Source organism: Hesperophylax consimilis, unplaced genomic scaffold (genome assembly GCF_061612785.1).
Source record: "Hesperophylax consimilis isolate HC1 unplaced genomic scaffold, BYU_Hcon_1.0 scaffold_69, whole genome shotgun sequence".
NCBI classification, from domain to species: domain Eukaryota; kingdom Metazoa; phylum Arthropoda; class Insecta; order Trichoptera; family Limnephilidae; genus Hesperophylax; species Hesperophylax consimilis.
In genome coordinates, this window is record NW_028301298.1 from 12732 (window position 1) to 19729 (window position 6998).

At 34.8% G+C, this 6998-nt stretch overlaps 1 non-coding gene across 1 annotated transcript; it reads left to right on the forward strand.

The window, feature by feature from the left end:
* The first annotated feature begins 1771 nt into the window (after positions 1–1771).
* Positions 1772–1844, forward strand: TRNAS-GGA (transfer RNA serine (anticodon GGA)). Its single transcript has one exon. It is a non-coding gene; the product is annotated as a tRNA-Ser (tRNA).
* Positions 1845–6998: the final 5154 nt, after the last annotated feature.

The following is a 6998-nucleotide window of genomic DNA, read 5'->3' on the forward strand; positions in this document are numbered from 1 at the left end:
AAATAACATAAATCTGTTTGTCAATAAAGCTCGGGTCTGAAACGCCTATAAGAACGTGTCGAAGAAACGACCCGTTCTCATGAAGCCAACATCAACTGTGAACGGTTGTTCCGCTAGTGTCAGGCGAGTTTCGTCTACGTGACTAATTCTTAGATCTAAAATATTCTTTCAAATAAACTTATTAATAACCTCTAAATCAATGACTAAAACCAAGAACACCAAAAATTCACATACAATTCTACAAGCATCAAATGTGTTTCACTACTGCCAGTTTTAATTCAGGTCTAAAAGGGTTAATCGTAATTGTATGTATGTATTACATATCGTGTTAGATTCAGGAAATAACATGGCGAAAGGATAATATCATAAACTGCTGATATTCTAAGTGCGAATAACTGCGATTTACAGGTGGAATGCTGGGTAAAATTAACAGAGGTCCGAGTTTATGATGTCCCGATATGGTTGGGGATAGAGAAAATCCCTACATATCCTTATCTACCAGGTTGTGCCGAATTCACTATCTTAAAATTAAGGCAGCCGGTAACAAAATACACGGTTATAATGGCTTTATTTCTGAGTTTTTTTTACTTGTTTTACAACACGTGGAAGTGAAGCATAGGTTATTGTCTATGAAATAGATCATCTTCTGGACAAGTGATAGAGCGTTTGAAAAAATAAACAGTATTTATAGTAGGTAACAACACGAACAGAGTAAAGCAATTACAGAATTTGCCTACTCCATACTAATGATTACCATCCCCCCGACAAAGACCTGAAATAATTAGTTGCGACAAACTTGTATTAGAAATACGACCTAATATTATCACGGGCAAAACTTTCATTCTTCCTCGTCACTTAATGATATAAAAATGTCAAACCTTATTGGGTAGGTACGCTTCGCCCACTTTTTTGACCTCATCTTCAGCACCATAATTAATTATTTACGCCTTATTTAAATGCCGCCTATGTAATCTGCAAGTAATCCTCCACATAACCGACCGACAACGGTATTACATACTCTAACAATATTCTGTAACAGTCTATCATCTTCATTATGGACCTAAGCGTGGGACATTTTTAATAAGTGTTCATAAATTGGGCAAAAACAGTTTAAAAACACTTTAAATACATTTAAACAATGGGTTTTATTCAGGGTTCTATGTTTTTGATCACTTATACATTATTTCGAAACCTTCTGGCAAAATGGTAGAATAAATCTGTCAAAGTGGAATATAACATCAGGGTCATAGAGGTGAATAAATATATTTTTCAGCAACTACATATAAATAAAATTCGTCTCTTATGCAAAACCATTAGAAATATTAATATACTAGCTGTCCCCGGCGTTGCCCGGGAAATACACACATTTTTTACGAAATCAGTTGTAAACAGTAATTTTTATATTATTTTGAACGTCAAGTGTGCGAAATTTCATCAGAAGTATCTCAATTCTACTTTAAAGGGTGGAAATTTGGTCAATATTTCAGGCGACTAATTATTGCTTATAATAATTTGTTATCCTTTGTGCTACGCATAAAAAACCATGTCTTATAAACATTAGTTTATCATTAAAAAATAGTAATATTTTAAAATATTTCACCAACAAATGTAGATATAATATGTCTCGACGCCATCTAGTGGAAAATTTAGCATTAACAAAGCCTTTAATACAAAAATAAAGTTGGTTGTTTACATATGAAAAAATATAAAAATCAGTAATTGTTGATTGAAGTACTAGTACTTATTGAATTATTTGGCGTGTTGGAAATAAGCCGACGTAGCTCAGTGGTACAGAGCACCTGACTGGAAATCAGAAGGTGCGGGTTCAATTCCCGTCGGCGGCATTTATTCTTACTCGGGAGATATTTTCAATTTGTATGAATATTTTAGGCGACTAATTATTGCTTATAATATAATTTGTTATGTTTCATCTCATTTTATCGATTTTCCAGAACAGTTTTTCGTTTACCTGGTCATATAAAGATTACGGGGAATATAACGTATATTATTTCAACAGCGAAAAGTGATTTGCAATAATATTATTAGAATAGAGCAAGAGTGTTTTATTTCTTCCCACTCCAAAATAAAAACCGTTATTCAAAGCAGACAATCAAATAATATGCTGTAATCGACAAACTAATTACATGCAATCATCAATCACACCTTCCTTCCGTATAAGGAGGGGTCGTCAAATTTGAATTTATTATTATAATGCAACTGACGCAATCGTAACTTATACATTCTGATGGCAACATGCTACACTAGCGCCTCCTAGCGGTGTGAGTTGTACGTCTTCGTTTTCTTTCATACATTTTCTGGTAAAAACATATTATATTATGAGCTGGTGCTTCATTGATTGTCTAAATTCTTGACACACCATACCCAATTTTTAAAATGATATCGATTGTTTGATTTTGAAAAAAATGATTAAATATTTCATTATTATTTTTTAACGATAAACTAATGTTTATAGGACAAGGTTTTATGCATAGCATAAAGGATAACAAATAATTATAAGTAATAATTTAAAAAATAAATATATAAGGGTTCAATTCCCGTTGGCGGCATTTATTTTTACTCGGGAGATATTTTCAATTAGTATTTAATATTTAATTGTTTAACTGAATTCTTGACGCAATCAGCTTCAGTTTTAAAAATGACACTCAAATTCAAAGCAAATCCGAGTTCATTGAATCAGTGTTAAAATCACTTAGAGACAGACCAACGACAGAAAATAGTATATTTCAAGAATTAAAACGAATGAGCACGTTCGAACATGGATTTAACATCTACGAGACCCGGATCACGGATTAAGTAAGCCGTTATTTGTTGCGCATTGATTTTTTGTTGTATTCTGGAAACCCCGGTAAACATATAAAGCAACTTCCTTTGTCAACACTCGACATAGTTCAAAGAAAACGGATATTGGTAAAAACCCTAACTAGTGGTTTTATTACGGTGCTTGACAGGAAAATGGCAAGAATGTCCGTACCATAAACACATTATAATATGTACAAGTAATAAGATGAACGGTTAGTATATCGTCAGGTTACCATCCTGATATTCTGGCTTCAATCCTACATCATCATTTCAACTTTTACTGCTTATAGTGTGATGGGAGTACGAGGAAATCAAATGTTATCCCGTTTATTCGTATCCTGGTAATGTTTCTCTTTCTTTTAAAAAATATATTTTGTTTTTATATACTTTCAGAAATGGATTGTGGTTCATTTAATATCAGTATCACACAGTTGAACGGATCGGTCACCGCAAATGACCGCTTCAAAGCTTGTTCCTCGAGCGAAAAGCGAGAGCTCACGAAATAATTAAAAAACCCTCCGAGCAGTCAGTCTTCGAAATAAAGGGTTTATATATAGGACAGGATTTCCAGTAGGGGGTGTGCCGAGACATTTGCTTACCTTATATAATTTAAGTAATTTAATTTCCTTATCTGGAGAAATTAATCTTAGTGCATCCTTAGATTAGAGTGAAAATCCTCCACAGTCATAGGTAGTTAGTTATAACTGAAAAAATCTCGCAATCTCCGAAATTACCATTGCCGAATCGTTTCCCAAGGACATGCGCGCTCATATTAGGCGTTAGTTTCGATCAGCCGATAATTGGAACTTTTTGACCAGAGTAAACGGAGATTTTAATAAAGAGCATTTTTGTTTCTTCGCTAATAAAACTTAATGTTAATATTTTTTGGAAATAATCTCTCAATTTTAATTTAAAACAAAATTGAACACTAAACATACTCACAATATCTGTATCTAGGAATTACTAGTTACTACTCTGATAAATCTTCATTTAAAGAAAAACAGTGATTCTTCAATTTCAGCTTAAATTGTAATTTTACTTATTTATTTTATATTTATCTGTAAAAAGAAATTAATATTCAAATTTTAAAAAAAGAGCTTTTTTCTTTGCAATTCATAATCTCCATAGATATTCAAATTGATGGACCATTCACTCCGGGAAAGGGGAGCGCGGGAGGTGACGTGACCGACTCTCTTTCTGAGATTTGTCAATAAATGAATCAGACAGTATACAGGCAACTCGCAATTCATCACTATTTAGACCTCGAAAATAAATTGTGCTTACGAATTACTACTCCCTTTTAAAATGGCGCGAAAATTCCACTAATAAACTACAAATCCCAAATCGGGTTGAAAAAAGTTCGGGCATGTTTCCAAAATTGAATATTTTGTTACACTACATAGTTAAACATTTTTACAAATGTGAAATAATTTACCCACCTCCCACATTTTAGCGTCGCTATGCCAGGCGGTTCGTTTAAAAACAAACATTCAGGTCCTTCCCAGAAAGGTCCCACAATAGACTGCGCTGCAAAACTTTGCCTTACTTTAGTGAACTTTACTTTTCAGCGCATCGCCTGGTGATTTCAATGTGCGCTCTTCGATGGTCAACTTAAAACATGTCATATTTTATTCAAAGCATTCTTGAACCTTCCTGGTACCCAGATTTCATGTTAGACGTCTATAATCTCCAATTTAATCGCTTACTATGACAGTCACGTCCCTCGTTCCACGGTGTGCCAAGGCATCTGCAATTGTATCATCACAGACATTATATTCGTAAATATAGATCACCCGATGTAGTACGACTATTCTATTATAAGGCACGTGCTTATATTGTGGCTACTTCAGTGACTTGGATACAATACGTGACACGCACAATCACTCAGGTTTATTTTACACCACAGTTGTTGTTTGAGATACACCACGTTCTGGTAGACACTTTAATCTTCGTTTTCATGTCAACCATTGATCGAATTACCTGTGAATGTCATACTCGTATGTCATTTCACTCGCTTTATGTTAAACCTTCGCTATATGGATAAAAGTCACGATTATGTGAATGCTGCAACTTGTAATATGAATGCTCTGGCTTTTGTTACTCGGTTACTACTTTTATTATATGAGTAGGAACTAAATCATTTTCGGGTTCGTAGGCTGAATAGAAATCAACACATGATACGTCATGTGAAAAAAACCATGCGTTTTGTTACTATTTTATGTATTCCTTAACACGTCGTTTCTCAACCTGAAGCCGAAATCTGTCAAAAAAATATCCATACAAATTGAAAATATCACCGATCTAAAATATCTGAGTCTTTCGTAACACATCCTTTTCACTTTGGTAATTTGAATCTTTGACAAACCTTGAAATATGTAGTGAAGGGGTTGTAAGGATTTTTATCTTTATTTTTTGGCTTTTAAGGGTATGGCGACGCTAAAAAGGTTGATAAACGATACATATTAAATAGCCGCAAAGTATATGTATAGATTTGTCTTTGGTAAATTCCAAATAATCAAACACTATATTGACAGGATGCCAAAAATCATGATTGTGTGAGTGCCCCAGTGGAAGCGACCCAGAGCCTAAATGAAGAAGTAAAAGAGGAACGAGCAGAACTAGAAATACGAAGGACTGGAGGCGAATCGAAGGAGCCCCCAGCTAGTAAAAACCATTTTAAAAAATCTTCCAAAGGAGGTCAAATCCCTCTACGGGTAGCCGATGTGAAAATGATGTTGATGTTGATTTACGATGTCAAAAATGAATTACGGTACCTAATTAATGCAGGAATTAGTATTAACCGTGAATGGTTACGACTGTGATCTAAGTTAATCAGTAAATGTCATAAACCATAAGATAAACACATAATAGTTATGATTGCTTCTAGCAATACTGAGTGCAGGCGTTGTTTGTTGAATAATTAAACTTCGGTTTAACGGACTATAATCATCAAAGAACAGACAGCCGAGCTCGAAACTAGAACTATAATAATTTCGCAAAGTAAACTATCACGGAGGTATGTTATCATCGTCGTTTCTACTTTACGGCATTTAACTGTGATGCAAGTTTTATGGGTATTGATAGTTTAAGAATTAAGGAATGGATTAATCAGTATGCAAAAAAATCACGTGCTTGGGGTTACGGCGCGCGTTAAGCTGCAGAAATTTACTTTCTTTTGCTGAATTTACTATCGTACATCATATTATTATTAAAGGGCAGATAAGATGTATCAAAACTCAACTCTAATTTAACAATCAATACTTTTCACATTAATTTATACCTCGTACGGTTAATCCTGTTAAGATGGTAGCCGTCTTGGTTAGTACCTTTTGACTCCGCCAGAGTTTGCACGAGCGTTACCAGCAGTCAAATAGGAATAATCAGCAAAACGCGAGGGATACTGTTTACAGAACCTTTACCTAGTATTTTTTTGAATCTGACTACAAAACAAGATTCCAAGTGCTCTCAACTCGCAACTGTTTGGAGCTAGTGGGACATCCCCAAATGAGATATATTGTTGTGAGACTGAATAAAGTGGGTAAGGGAGAGAAGATGAAGATGGAGGGAGATGTAAAGAGGAAGGTCTGTAAATAAACATGACTAAAGTAATTTCAAGCAACGTTTCGATTCTGAATGGCGAACGGACAAAAATGAGTATTGTTAATTTATTAAGAATATAAAATAATAAATTTATTGATAATCCGGTTAAAAACGGGACTGCAGGCCGTTTCTTGATAAACTTTTAGTAAATTCGTAATAATATCGCAATACGTGTTGATCACCTGTGTTTTTTTTTATAGTAAATACCTCACAAGAGTCCCAACTGCTCCCGTCTGGAGCCAGTGAGACTATGGCATCCCCAATTGGGTGATGTTGTGAGGCCGAAGGTAAGTGGGGAAGGGAAAGAGGAAGGTGGGGAAGTACCTGGCTATTCAGATCTAGTCACTAAACACGGCTAAAGCCATTTGGAGCAACGTTTCAATTCTGAATGGTGGTCTTACACCAGGGCGATACTGGTAGTATCTTCCACTCTGGAACGTGCCGCAAATATACTATATATTATTTTAATTAATTAATTATGAAATAACACAAATTAATCAAATAAAATTTATTTGCGCACGCGACCTTAGGAATGGCAGTCCAATGCGTTACCACTGGACTATGCCGGCCGGCCGTGT